At 44.0% G+C, this 15603-nt stretch overlaps 1 long non-coding RNA gene across 1 annotated transcript in view; it reads left to right on the forward strand.

The window, feature by feature from the left end:
* The first annotated feature begins 10964 nt into the window (after nt 1–10964).
* Nucleotides 10965–15603, forward strand: part of Gm38551 — a 38190-nt gene continuing 33551 nt past the window's right edge. Inside the window, exon 1 of the long non-coding RNA XR_876627.2 lies at nt 10965–11057. This is a non-coding gene — a long non-coding RNA (predicted gene, 38551). The remainder of the gene's footprint in view (nt 11058–15603) is intronic.

Here is a 15603-nt window from a genome sequence, read left to right on the forward strand (position 1 = left end):
TATAACCTCAGAAAAATATTTGGTTTGATTTTGAGGCAAATAAACAACATTGTGGCTTTTTTTTTTTTTTTTTTTTTGGTGTTGGGGGTAATCCTTGTCTCATCGGTGAGGACAAGTGAAAATGGAAAACATGGTGAGGTGAGCCATCAGCTTTAAGTGGTGGCTGAAGAGACTGCACTTTACAAGCCCAGGGGCGAGCCAGCAAGCCAGGGAAGCAAGACCTCGTCAGCTTCTTAAGTGACCATTGTATTCCACAATATGGCATCTTTCCATCAAAATTATGACTTAATATTTACCATCCTGGGACATTTGTGCTGTGTGGACACCTTGAGGTTTCCTCAGCCCACCCCACTTATGTTGTCTTGGTGACAGAGAACTTTGGTATTTGTGTGTGTCGCTGATAGTGACTTAAGTTCCAAGTGACTTAGAGGGGTGGCCTGGTACTTATTTGGAATCTGGATCCTTTGGAGGGGCCAACAATAGAGCCTGAACTTTGTTCTGTGGAGAGGAGCACCCATTATCCAGGCATCTTATTTTTATACTTTATGTGTTTTGAAACTCGTACTTCTCTTTCTGTGGTGGGTTCCATCTGAAATCTTGACCCAGACTATCCTATCAGGTGAAGGAGGAAAAACAGAGTAAGTTATGATCTGAGAGATGTGGCTGAAGAGCCACCTTGGGAGCACAATATGCCACTTCCAGTTCCCAGAGAGACCTTGTCCCTGGGCACCAGGAGGATAGAAGTACTGGGCTGTGCTAAAGCCTTTCCTAAAGTTGGTTTATAAAAGTATTATAACAACAAACCAACAACAACAACACAACAGTAAATGGGACATTCAAGAATACTTCAGCACTTACGTTTTTCTTCCATTTTAATTCCTGTTAGGGAGAATCTGAATAAGGACTTAGTTTTGCCCCGTAAACAGTAAGAAGCAAACACTAATCTTGGGATTCCTATTTTGGCAAAGGGTAGAGCTACCATGACCTGGTTTGGCTGTGGCTTGCTTTCCCTCTCCCTTGAGAGATGAGCAACGGTCGCTGTGACATGTGCTTGAAGTAAAGTGTTTATAAAACACCCAGAAACTCCAGACGCCCTGCCCTTTGGTGACCAGGAGGAGTTCAACTGACTGATGGTCCTCTTTTACCACAGCCCAGCACAACCATGCATATAGTAACCTCCCTCCCTCTGCCACTCACACAAATAAATAAAATGAGGGAGCCAATGGCTTTCAGACCAGATGTGTTCAGACTGTGGATGAATGGGCTTCCTTCCTACCCGGAATTCACCAGGCATCCAGTACTGCACATGTGGAGGAGATAGGGTCTGGACGGTCTCAAGTGTTGATGGCTGTAAGACCTGAAAATTCAGACGTCAAAACAGAAGCCCCAGCAAGCATTCTTCTCCAGGGTACCAGATGTCATGTGTGCAGTGGGCCTTTTCTCTGCACCACCAGAGGATAATATCCTGGTGGCAACAAGTACAGGCCAGTCTGCATCGGCCATTTTTCTCTGGAAATGCAGCTAACGCAATGGCAGAATGGTATTTTAGTTGTGTTTCATTCCAGTTAGGTAAAGCTTAGTCAACGCGGTGAGTGAAACCGGGAAGGACAGCTCTAGGATCCAGACCCTTGTTCTGCAGCTTGCTGGGTTCTCACCAATGGCTCTCCTATCATCTGGTTCTTGCTAATCTTTCTCCAGCAACCTTCTTTCACAGACTCAGCCTGACTCTCCTTTCCTCTGCCCCTGCCTTCTGCTTGAGAAGGAGGTTTCTTCCTGAAATCTCAAGTTCCAAGCTCTTTGCTTTTTAGTTACTCTTCGTATTGGCATGAGGCAGTGTATCAGATTGAACCAACTTAAGGAAAGGCGCTTATTGTAACTCACAAAACTCCAAAGTTTTCAGGGATACAGTCCTTCAAGGTGGGAGGCATGGTGGCAGTGAGGCAGCAGCTGCTCAGGCTGCGTCTGCACAGGATCAGAGCTACGAATCCTGGTTCTTTACTTTCTCAGCCTGGAGCTCCAGTCCATGGGGTGGTGTGCTCACATTCAGGGTGGGTCTTTCCACCTCATCTGATCCAATCCTGAAACTCTCCTACAGACATGCTCAGAAGTTTGTTTCCATAGTGATTCTAGATCCCACTGAGTTGACAATCAAGATGGCCCTGCCACAGATCCTTTAAACACTGCAGGATTTCCTGTCCCCACAAAGTGAGGCTGACTGTTCCCAAGGGCTGTACATCACTCTGGCAATTCCAAAAGTAAGGAAGGACAACATTTGAAGTCCGCTTGTCCACTCAAGTAAATAAAGTCCTTCCACTTCTAATGTCAAAGACTAAGGCTTCCATTACCCCATCTGCCCCAGAAATCCAGAACTACAGCTCTGAGCTCCCAGGCACTCTTCACCAAGCCTCCCTCTACAACCTCCGACTCTCCCATGTGTGATGTCATAGGCTGGGGTTGCTCCAATGAGTGCCTTCCACTTCTGGCTTTGTGACCATGGCTTCAGACATTTCTCTAAATAAAATGTGTCTGTTTCGTCCATTTATAAACTTCAGCTGCTTCAATGCGGCAAGTATGTTTGTGGATGTCCTCAATAGGATTTCGAATGCCAAATTCCTCTCCCACATCTCTCTTTTGTCTCTTCTATTATGGCAGCGGGTGGGATGAAAAGCCCTGGCACTGAGCATTCTGTCAGCTGGTATTTGACCTTCACAATACTCAGGCCTTGCCCTTTAGTTCCTAGGGCTCATAAAGTAGAGTATGACTGCTGGGACCTCTTACTCCTACCTCATATGTCCAAATATCTCCAGACCCTCCCCTCTACCAGGATTGCAAGGCTGTGGGCCTGGGGCAACCTTAGCTGCTCTTAATTTCCAGTTGCCAATAACAAATGGAGGATCTGTGATTAGCACCACAGGGACCTTGTACTTGCTTGGAATGCTCTCCTGTGAGCTGGCACACAGGGTAAGAGTTTCCACATAGGAAGGGTTTGTCTTTTCTACTCCTCTTCCTCCTCTCTTCCTCTTCTTCCTCCTCCTCTCCAGGGCATTATCTCTAACCATAGTGGGTACCATTTTTTCCAAGTCCAGCAAAAGCCCCTCTAATGACAGTTATACTAGGCTCCTGTCTGCAAGTATAACAGATTATCATCAATAGTGTCAGGAGTGGGCTCCCGCTCATGACATGGGTCTCAGGCTATAGCAGTTGTGCAGCTGGGTCTTCATGTGGAACTCCTGACTTAGGAGCAGGGACTATTTCTGACTACCATGCTGCCTTTGGAACCCTTTCCCCTAACTAGGCAGCCTTGTCTAGCCTCAATGGAAGAAGATGCACTTAGTCCTTTTACAGCTTAATATGCCAGCTGGTTGCTTCACCCAGCAACTCTTAGAAGCTGATGACCAAAAATTGTGTGGAGCTAGGGGAGTTCCATGGACGTGGGGAAGGAAGAATTGAGGGAGCCAAAGAGGTCAAGGACACCATAAGAAAACTCACACAGTTAACTAACCTGGGCCTATGGGGGCTCATAGAGACTGAACTGCCAACCAGATAGCATGAAGGGGCTGGATCTAGGGCCCCACCCATATGTAGGAGTTGATAATACTTTTTTACACCATTTGGAAAACCTGAATTCCTCTCCTGCGTTCCTGTCTCCTGCTGGTTTTGTGAGTTGTCTGTTTAGATTATGGCTGAAAGTTTGTGATTCTGGAAGCCTCGGGATGAGTCATGCACAAGACTCACCTCCCCATCTTTTAGGGAGAAAAAAATTCTCCAGACGTGTTCTGAGCACACCCGGTGTGAGGTGGAGTGGCAGAGATCAGCCCTTGACCTCTATATGTGCAGGTGCACACATGCACACACACACACACACACACACACACACGTCTGTTAAATTAGACAGATGGAAAATTTTGTGAAATTCATTATACACTACAATTGGCTAAGCCACCCCAGCATCACTCCTGGCACACTCTGGTACACTCTCTTGCTGGTCCTGTGGTCACTCACACGATGAACATTTTGTCTCTAGCATCATGCCACTCTCCTGTAACATGTCAGCAGGCAACAATGTCCAATTTTCTAAAAACAAAGCTGTGAATCACAAAAGAATGGCTTTTTCCTACAAATTAAGTTTCCCAAACTGTTCTGAAAACCCTGGATTCTGTCCACCCCACTGTCAGGCTGTCTCTGTTTGAATTCGGTGTCTCTCCTTGACAGTCTTCTGTGAATCATTACTCATTCTGTCTTCTCAATTCTATAGACAAACACTGTCAATTTTGGAATTTTTTACTGATGTAAAATTTACATCAAGATAAATGCAGAGTTGGTGATCACTCATGAGCTAATGACTGTGGGCTGACAATCCATCACCCTGATGAGGATGCAGAATCTGTCCATCTCTCCAGGAAATCCTTCATACTCAAAGTTTACGCTGACTCATATTTCCCACCATCAAACACAAATTTGTTTTTATACTGAAAATGAGGTTTTCCTGCTCTTGGATTTTATATCTCTGAAGAAAGAATTCCAGGAACCATTCTTAGTGTGCAGGCATACACAAACACAGACACACAGAGACATAGGTACACATACAGAGACACACACAGATACAGACACACACAAACACATACAAACACAGACATAGATACATACACACAGACACCGGCACATACCCACACAGACCAGACATTGACACAAACACAGACATAGACATACACAGATACACACAGACATAGGCACACAAAGACACAGATGGATACAAACACACACACACACACACACAGAGAGAGAGAGAGAGAGAGAGCTATGTTATCTACTTCTTGCTTTCCACGACTGTGCTGTATTCTGTATCACAGCTTATTTATACATCTCCCTGGTTACATTATATTTGATCTTTGAGGCAATGAAAAACATTTGTTTGGGATGTAAATAAGTAAAATAATTAACTAATAAAAAGAAGAAAAACATTTGCATATGCCATTTTATGGATCGACAATTTTCTTTCATTTATGTAGAAAAGCATTAGAATAAAATTTTCTGCCAGTTTTCCAAAGCATTTCAGCTTCCTCCTCCTACATCCACAGTAGTGTGCTTGCTGGCCCTGTGTTCCACAGCCTGGTGGATTCAGTGAAAACACACATCATAGTTTCAACTACCATTTACTTAATTGTTAATGATACTAAACACTTCTTAAAGGTTTTATATGAGATTTGCATATATTTCCCTGTGACATATTAAAAACTTTGGCCCATCTAGTCTATTTATTTATTTATTAGCCTACTTATTTATTTATTTGTGAAGACTCTTGAATGTGATGAATATGTAATCTTTATCAGTTATATACTTTTCAACTATAATCTCTTGCTCTACCACCCCTGCCCAAAGGTACCAATGACCATTACCTCTGTGGACCCCAAGATAATGTTGGAGGTTAGCTCTGTGGGTTCTAAGGAAGGTTAGCTGTCAGTCTGAAGGTCCTAAGGCAGGGATAAAGGAACTTTTTTTCCTTATGCTTAACAAGGTGTAAAAATACAACTTGTCATTTATTTTCTTTTCATCTTTGAAGTCTTCAGTGTCCACTGTCCCTTAGAGAAAACCCTCATACCCCACCATAAAGCAATTCTGTGCCATCTTTGGGGACTTTGGTTTGATGTTTTATGTCCTTTACACTATTCTAAAACTTTGACAAATGGTTTATCAATTTATATGGCAAAGCTATGGATTTGACTGAGCTAGTGTTATGTGTATATGTGATTTGTGGACAATCAGGATTTTTTTAAAAAAATATATTGAGTTATAACATGGACGTGGTAAGTCTTCATGTTATTTTTGTTTCCCTTTATTTTATCTCAAGGTTTTAAAATTTGCCAACACAAATTATTTGTATAATCTTTGTTACATTTTTATCTTGGAGGTTATTTTATGTTTTCTCTGATATTGTAAATGTAATTAAATATTTAAATGTATTAATTTCTTTGTTAAGTATATTAAATACAGAGGCGATATCTTTCCACCTCTGTAAGATTATTCTGCTGATTTCTAAAGTTTTATGTCTTTAAATTTTCTTCCTTTCAAATTTGTATGCTTTTATTTCCATTGTCTTATATCAGGGAATAAGGTTTCCAGAACAACTTTAAATAAAGTAATGAGAAATTTTATTACTAACCTCTGATGTTAGCAGGAAGCATTTAAAGTTTCTTGGCCCTATGATGACATTGTATGTTATTGCTCAAAACAATACAGAAGGTCAGAAATATAACTAAGAGGGGGAGGCACCTGAGACCAATCCTGAAGACTCAAGTTTAGTTCTAAGGAAACCATAGTTGTCGGGGAGAACCAACTCTTTCGATTTGTACACACACACACACACACACACATACACACACACACACATACATACACACACACATACACACACACACACACACATACACACACACACATACATACACACACACATACACACACATACACACACACACATACATACACACACACATACACACACATACACACACACATACACACACACATACACACACACATACACACACACATATACACACACACACATACACACAGAGAGACACACAGATAGATGAATGTAGCAAAAAGGCTGAATAACAACAGCTATACATTTCCTATGTGTTTTTATATTACATTAACATTTTCCTCCTATATATCAAGTTGATTGTTTCTGCCAATATTTCAAAGGCATAAATGAATATTGAGGTTTATAAGACCTTTTCTGGTGCAGAGATTCACGAATTTTGCTCTACTTTAGTTAGTTACTATGGTGCACTCCATTAATGAAAATGTAACCTCAATTAGCCTTGGCTGCGTGGGCAGACTTGATCATGATGCACTGCAAGCTGAGAACTGAAGCACAGCAAATAGTAAGTATTGGCAACGGTGGGTATACTGTAATTCGTAACTTCTGCAGGGAAGCAGACATGTTCACGGGATGGATGGAAACTTGGCTGTCACAGTATGAGGCTTCTTAGGTCATGGAAAAAATTGAGAATGTAGATGTTGGTGATCATTGTACAACTTGAGATTGAGTAAAAGCCGATAAAGTGTTTACTTTAAAATGTTGAAATTTATAGAAGGTGAATTTTATGTTCTATGGAAAGAGGGCCCACCTGCTAATGTGAGGGACAAGGTGAGCTCTTTGAAGCATTTCCCTGGTGGCTCCAGCTCCAGTTCACAGTGGAGAGTAATATATGTCCTTGACCTCAACAGCAACCCCAGAAGCCAAAATAAAAGTTACATTATTTTCTTACATCTTCACTATCAATCCAATGTGTATGCTGACGATACATTTATTTAGTGATAAGAAAGAAATTATAAAAATCCTCTAAAGCATGTAAATGATTTGGGAAAAGCCCTGGGAGGCTGCGGACACTGGAGCAACCAGCTTGCCACTTCCAGCTTAGGTTGTGGACTGGCTCACTGCAGGATGAACTGGAAGACTTGTTCTCGGAAGGATGAAGGCAGAATTGGCCAGCTGGACAGCAGTTCATAGCAGAGATGGATGTCCGTGGGATTCAGGGTTAGACAATCAATTATGACCATAATAGGTTGATGGGAACAGCCTCCCTAGTCCTACATCTGAAGAAAGATTGTGACCTTGGAAAACGTGGTTCTTGAGACTGGGGACTCTGACTTGGTCAGAGAGATGACAGTGAACCCCTTTGACAGGTTGACTGTGAAGACACCTAGCTACTCGAGGCTGGACATCTGATGCTCACTTCTGATACTCCCTTGGAACTAGTTCCAATGGTATCACTTGGCAGTCGGACAGCTGGAGAGAGTCTTTAAGTCCTGGGTTCTCACTCTTGGATGCCAAAAGTCAGGAAAGAGGAAGCAGTAGGACATCCACTGGAGGACTAGTTATCAGGGATAAGAAAGCAGTCCTCAGTTCTTACCCTCAAATTCGTGGCTGTGGAGATTTGTGATGAGTTGAATCCTTTCATGGCATGGGCTACTATGCAGGTGAAAGAGCTGTCATTTAGGAGGTGCGACCATATGTGGAAGGAGCAACATGTCCCGAGACTCATCTGGGAAATCATTTTCCAAGTTCAACTGTGTTGCTAAAAGGGGTTCCTGGCATTTCTGGGCAGCAGGAAGGAAAAATAGAACCTGTTTCCTCCTTGAGCCCAGCATGGACTCCAGGCACACTGGCCACAGTGAAAAGACTTCTTTGCAAAATGGAAAACAAGTGGAGATACCAACTCAGGGTGGCCACTCACAAGGTCCTAGACCACCAGCACTCTCTCCCCAGGTCCCCTGTGCTCTAAGGGGACAGTCACCAACTCTGGATCCCATCTGCAGAAGTACTACAGACAGGGCGTGGAGCCACTGGGGACTGGTATCTGTAGCAGACAGAACCACAACACCAGGGCAGACCCAGGGTTAGATGCCAGTGGTATCTGCTCTCACTTTCAGTCTCAGAAGAATGGGCAAGCCTTCGTCTTCATCTTTGGAAGCAATTAAGACTTGCCGCCCTGTCTGAATGTGGAGCAAAGGTCATTTTGGAAAACAGGCACTGTCAGTTGCCTGCCATATTTACATAACTCGGGGTTCAGAGCTTCCTTTTGGGTGTGTTTTGCAATATCATCTCTCTTAATAGCCATAAAATAGTTCTCTAGTTCATTTTGTTTCCGAAAACTTTTGATATTCTCTGTGTTTATACTTTAAAAAACTTAATACTGTTTAATATTTAGTTTGAATAAACTATCCGTGAAGGAACACTTGATCAAACAAAATACTTTAATATACAACATTTTTTACACGCAATTTTCTCACCCTTTCCAAAAAAAAAAAAAAAAAACTGGATGCACGGATTTCCAATATTAAAAGTGTTTTATTCTTTTGCAGTTGAGTTTGCTTAAGACCTTGTGGTGAAGAGGAAAATCAAACTCATATTCTTTTATTTCTGCAGTGACTGAGAGAGGGGCAGAGGAAAAGGAGCCTAGAATAACCGTCTAGGTGTCAAAAAATTTTAGTTGAATAATCTTGACGAGCTAAGCAGGCGCTTCTGAAGCTCCTGGATTGCATTGTCATACACACAACGGTTCACTGCTGGGAGCCAGGGGCTCCACACAAGCTATTTCAGGCAATATTTAGAAATCTTTAATCAACCATGAGTGGACCTGCTCTACCCAGCTGAACTCTCCATCTCTCTCTGGAAGCAACGACTCTATGCCATTGGAGGTCAACATCTGTTTTGATAACAGAAAGTATATCTGTAGGAAAATGTTAGGAGGTTGGAGCCCAGTTGCAAATGGCTTTAGGGTGTTTGTTTGTGGCTACACAGTATGAGGTGAAGAACGCTAATTTTGCATGCTGCTCTTGGAGCCACAGCTCCTGGACAACAGGCACTACTGTGGTAGCAGTGACAAGCATGCCATTATGGCATTAAGAGGACATGATGCCAGAGATCAAGGGCCACATGAGAGCAAGAATGTAAAGGAATGGCCTAAGACAAGACATAGCGCCCATGAGTACAAACTAATGCCCAGCTTTCTTCAGCTGGGCTCCAGTTCTCAAAACCACTGTTATGAACACAGCCGGGGTTTAAGTCAGAGCCTCCATGATCCAATCACTTACCAATGACTGAATATACTGGACAGGGACCAAGCAGGGACACAGGTGGGGACACCTCATATCTAAACTGTATCACTAAGAGAACAAATCAAGCTATGTGCAGAGGCTAGGAAGATAGCTCAGTGGATGAGAACAGCATGAGAACCTAAGGTTTGATCCCTAGCACCCATGTAAGAAGCCAGCAGTGACCGTGTTTGCAAGCCTGGTGCTGTGTGGAAAGAGGACGAGAAAGAGGGATCACTGAAATATACGGACAGCCAACTTGAAAAACGCAAGTTCCAGGCTTCCTGGGAGACCCTGTTTCTAGGGAAGAAGGTAGAGAACTAGAGGACCCCTGATGTCCTCCTCTGGCCTTCACATGCAGACACCATGTTTGTATATTCTTTATATCCAACTGTCTAGACTTGGAATCGAGTCTATGTTGTCCATCTAAAGCTTGGCAAAGCTCCAGAATTTTTTTACTCTAAGCCCCATGTTCTTTAGAAGCTGGAACAACTGTCTCCTGGTGCATGTGTTTCCACACGCTCTTCCTTGCAGTGTGTGGCCCAGGCACCACCTCACCACCTGCACCAGTTTGAAAAGTTGCTATGTAAGGAAGCTCAAGGTTCACCTCGTGAGGACGGTGGGAGTGATCCCTCTGCGTACCTCCGATGTGCCATTGGTTTTGAAGCCAGCCCTCCACTTGCTTTGCAGTATTCTGTCTTTGATGAGGTTAATGCTCCAAGGCAAGGACACACTACATATTCAGGCTTGCCTTGGACTGTGTATCTCTAGTTACCCTTGAACTCTGTCCCTCCTCCATTTCCTGAGTGCTAGAATTTCAAGCAAGGGCCACCATGCCAGCTATGGGTGTGTTCTTCTATACAGCAAAGAACTACTAGACCCAAAGCTGTGGCATCTACCCTGTACCAACAGTACCAGCCATGTCTCCTGAAACACTGGAGCACTTTGTGAGATGCTTTCATACATCAGAAAAAAGAAGCCGAGGTGTGGCCCCTGAAGGTTGCTAAGGGTTTTGGAAGGAAGCCACTCTGTGAGTTTGATCACATCATTATCTGCTGGAGCAAAAGCACACAGGTGCAAGGCCTGAGGATGGTGGATCAAGGTAGACCATCAGGTAAGAGGGAAGCTTGTGTCTTGTTCAGATTTAACCACAAGCAAGGTTTAAGACTTGACCAAGACAGCTCTCAAAAGCAGCACTTGTGAGATGAAAACACATGAATGAAGATCTGTGTCAACAAGTATCGGGCTGAGCTTGAAACCATTATTAGCTTCTTTCTAATCTTAGGGAGTCTGATAGCGAGCTTCAGACACAGCGTGAATTGTGACCTCGAGTTCCGATTTTAGAAGCCTTTGGGTGGGTTGGTGAAATGATCAAAATGCTTCTGAGGGAGGTGGTGTTACCTCTGAGGCTGTCGAGAGGCAACGGTCCCAGGTCCGCACCCAGCTGCCAGGTCAGGTCCTACTGTTTTTTTGAAAGGTTCCAAGTTCAACCAAGGTGAACCAAAAATGTGATTTTTCTTTCCCCACATGGACTACTTGTGTTAAATGAAAATACAGGGCTAATGAAGACCACCCAGAGTGAAGCTAGATGGAATGATAGGCCTGGCCGGGGATGAAACACCTGGGCCTGGGCCTTCCTTGACTCCCTTCCGCTCACTGTCTGTACATCCGGCTCTGGGGCCCTGTGCCAACCAGCTCCAGGCAGACTCCCCTCTGTGCCCTGTCTGGGCCTGTGGGCTGAGGCATCACTCCCTCCCCTGGCCCCACGACCTCAATTGGATGGGCCCCAGGGCCCCGCGCTACATCCCAGGTTAGATGCAATCCTATCAACATGGAAGGATAAGGCAACAGGCCCCTGCACATACCCCACACTCAGACTCTCCAGCCCTTTCAACACGCTGCATCTCGGGGTCAGAAAGGCAAGGATGCCAAGGCAATTACTCTGAGGGCTGGGATGGGTTTAAAGCTGGGGCAAAGGTTATGGAAATGTCCTATGGGGATGAGCAGAAAGACCTTGGAGAGCTCAAATTATGTTCAGGGTTGGGCCACTGGAACAGTTCCCAGGCACACATGTACATTTTCAGACAATCCAAGTTAGATAATGACAGCATAGCCTCACTAGCCAAAACATCCTTACCAAAACGCTACAAGAAAAATACAGCAAGGTTCATGGTGCAGGCCACTGTAGTACTTTCCTGTTGCTGTGATAAAATATCCCCAGAAAAGCAAATTTAGGGAGAAAAGGGTTAGTTTTGGCTTACAGTTCCAGTGAGGCTACAGTCCTTGGGGAAAACATGGTGGCAAGAGCAGGAAGCTGGCTGTTCATAGTCCCGCCCACCAACAGGAAACAGAGAAAAAACAGGAAATACACCTGGGCTATAAAACCCAGAGTCCCTCCCTCTGTGATATACTTCCTCCAGCAAGATTCCACTTCCTCAACAGCTTCACCAACTGGGACCAAATGTTAAACACATTACTGGGGGACACTACGCATTTGAAAATTATAGAATTCTGTTGAAAGGGATTTGAACGGTTTCTTAACCAGTACTGGCAACAGACAGCACTGACAGCCCTTTTGTGTGAGTCTGTAGATGCTAGGAGCAATTGACGCAACATGAACTGGTGAAGATGTATAGGTGCTGAATAACTATTAACTTTAATTATCAGCACCCTGTCGGGGAGTTCTAAGAGGGATGAGGGAAGCAAGGTGTCGAAAGCAAACGGAAGGTGAGCAGTGTCAGGAGAGGGAACATTGTTCCTGTGAGTGATGTTATCCTTACAGCTAAAGCTCACTCATCCTCCTGCTTCCCCAACAGCACCCTAACCCAAGAGCCATTGGCTCTGCTTTGCCACCAGGATCTTCCCAGACGGCTCTTATCTCAAATGCACATCCCACCCGCTTTCCCCGAGGCTCTTCTTACTGAAGGATCCAAGAAGAAGGCAGCATTAACAGGACTCTTGGGATATATGCCTGCGGGTCTGATGTCTGCACACGGTTGCCTCCTCCCATAGAGTGTGAGGTAGACTGAGAGCCCAGTTTCTAATGAACAGAGAAGTGGTGGAGAATCACCCCAGGGACTACAAGCCAGGGCTTCTTTCTGGCTCTCTGGCTCTCCCCACGTGATCTTAATAAACTAGCTGCCTGTCTAGACTTGCTTTTCAGAGATCACAAGTTGGAAACTGAATGAGATGTCTGAGTAGCTGCTCCAAAAGATCTCCATCCTGCAAGCATGTTTGTAAGTGAGCTTGCAGTCAGAGCTTTCTGAGCACAAGTTTTTAGGTCAGACTGTTGCCCCAGCCAGCATTTTGATTAAAGCCCCAGAGAGGAACTGCCCAATAGTTCAGTCATGCTTCAAATCCTGATCCTTAGATGTTAGATTTCAAAACAAGCTTGTATTTACTTTATCTTTATGTGTATGGATATTTTGCCTAAATGTATATCTATGTGCTGTATGTGTACCTAGGGCCCGCAGAGACCAGAAGAGGGTGTCATAGTCTTTGGAGCTGTATGTAGTTCATAGATGGTTGTGAGTCACAATGTAGGAATCAAACACAGGACCTCTCTGAAAGCAACCAGTTAGCATAAATACTGAGCTATCTCTCCAGCCACAAATGCTGTTTTAAAGTGACCCTATTTTGGAGTTAACTTATAATTCAATAATGTATAACTAGCATGACATTTTAAGTTTTGAGGTTCTCCTTAGGTCTTGCCTTTTCCACTATACTTCCCGAATAGCACAGCCTACAGCAAGCAAGCCCTTCTCATATGCACTGCCTCATACATATAGTTACTTATTAAATAAAAGTTTATTCAATATATATATAACTTGTAATGCCTATACCTAGCAGATACTGGCGTTGGGTAAATATTAATTTTTATCAGTAAATGGACAGATGGGTGGTTGGCTGGATGGGTCGATAAGTAGGTGAAAGGAAGAAGGTGGCGAACACATGGGTAAAGGATGAACTGGTAAGTGAGTGGGTGCGTAGACCAGTAGACAGATAGATGAGAGGCTGGATAGGTAAGTGAATAGATTGATGGATATGTAGATGGATAAATTGGTATATAAAAAGATAGTGAATAAGATGTACAGGTGGATGGATGGGATACTGGACATATGAATGGATGAGTGGCTGGCTGGCTAGATAAATGGCTCAGTAGAAGGATGAATGGGTCAGTAGATGTATAGACGTATGTATGGATGAATGGGTGGGTGGCTTATAAGGTTGTGAAGGTAGAAGTCTAATCAGAATAATTGTGCAGATGAATATCTTAGAGAATTATGTGTATCATTCTGTATCACAAGAATATTCCAGATAGAAGGCATGGTCCAAAAGGGGAGGTGGGGTGCCTGGCTGTTCCAGAAGGGCTGTAGCTGGGAGAGACAGAGTGAGGAGCAGGTAAGCCTGATCCTCTGCTGGGTACAGTCAGAGATACCTGCTCCCGAAGGCCTATTTTTTTTTTTAACTTAGTGATTTTTCTAGTGGATCACAGTAGGTACGTATGTGGAACCTGAAAGCTGGTGTGTTTACCCCAGACTCTGTGCTGATACCTCCACCAAGCTCCCAGAGACATCAGACTCCAGAACACTTGTCTTGTCCGATTTAAGTTACAGTTCTATGGGATGCTTAAAAATTACTAGAGCCTGGCCAACAAAAGCCAGCCATCCTGCTTCCATTGTGTTTTACCGTGGATGACGTGTAGAGACCCTATGTAGCATGTCCAGCCTCAAAAAGCCTAATATATTATTACCAGCATCATACTATTAGCACAAACACTTAAATATTATTAGCATAAAATCTATTGGTATTATTTTGAGGGTAAGCATGGCACATCAGTTACACAAGGAACCTACAATATTGAGGAAGAAGAGCTAGAAACAGCCAAGTGGAGCAACACTTATCCATGCTGAGAATGTAGAGAAGGCAGCTCAGGTTGTACCAAGGCCACCAAGATACCCCAGAAATGGACTTCTGGTGATGAGAAGAGAGAGAAAGGACTCAGGTGAGCTGCATGGCCACAACAATATCAACAACAACAACAACAATAAAAACAACAACACACCTTTCATGGCTGCTATCATAACTAAATTCTTCCAATTATTTGAAAATTGACCTAACACACATATGCCAATTACATACATTAAGAAAATTTAACAAAGTCCTGGGATACTACTAACATGGAAAATCTGATAGACACTCTGTTGCCAAATTAGCAATAGCTAAAACTTTGTTTTTCATGTAGTATGTTTTTTTTAATTTACTTTAAATTTTATTATCATTTATATTTATTCTTTCAAATGAATGGGGTAGAAGACCCTTTAGTGGGAGGCAAACGTGTCTTACTGCCCCTGCGCTTGAGTCTGGGAAGCTTCTGTCCCTAGTGTCTTGGCTTTTCACTTTTCAAGGTGTTTAATGCTGCCAATTAGATACAATCTAGGATCACCTAAGAAATAATGCTCTTGCTGCATGTCCCCTCACTCCTGCTGCATGTCCCCTCGCTCCTGCTGCATGTCCCCTCACTCCTGCTGCATGTCCCATGCTCCTGCTGCATGTCCCCATGCTCCTGCTGCATGTCCCATGCTCCTGATGCATGTCCCATGCTCCTGATGCATGTCCTCATGCTTCTGCTGCATGGCTTCATGCTCCTGCTGCATGTCCCCATGCTCCTGCTGCATGTCCCATGCTCCTGCTGTATGTCCCATGCTCCTGATGCATGTCCCATGCTCCTGATGCATGTCCTCATGCTTCTGCTACATGGCTTCATGCTCCTGCTGCATGTCCTCTTGCTCCTGCTGCATGTCCCTATGCTCCTGTTGCATGTCCTCTCGCTCCTGCTGCATAGCCTCATGCTCCTACTGCATGTCCCCATGCTCCTGCTGCATGTCCCATGCTCCTGCTGCATGTCCCATGCTCCTGCTGCATGTTCCCACGCTCCTGCTGCATGTCCCCATGCTCCTGCTGCATGGCCTTATGCTCCTGCTGCATGTCCCCATG

The sequence above is a fragment of the Mus musculus genome, chromosome 17 (assembly GCF_000001635.26).
Source record: "Mus musculus strain C57BL/6J chromosome 17, GRCm38.p6 C57BL/6J".
Lineage (NCBI taxonomy): Eukaryota > Metazoa > Chordata > Mammalia > Rodentia > Muridae > Mus > Mus musculus.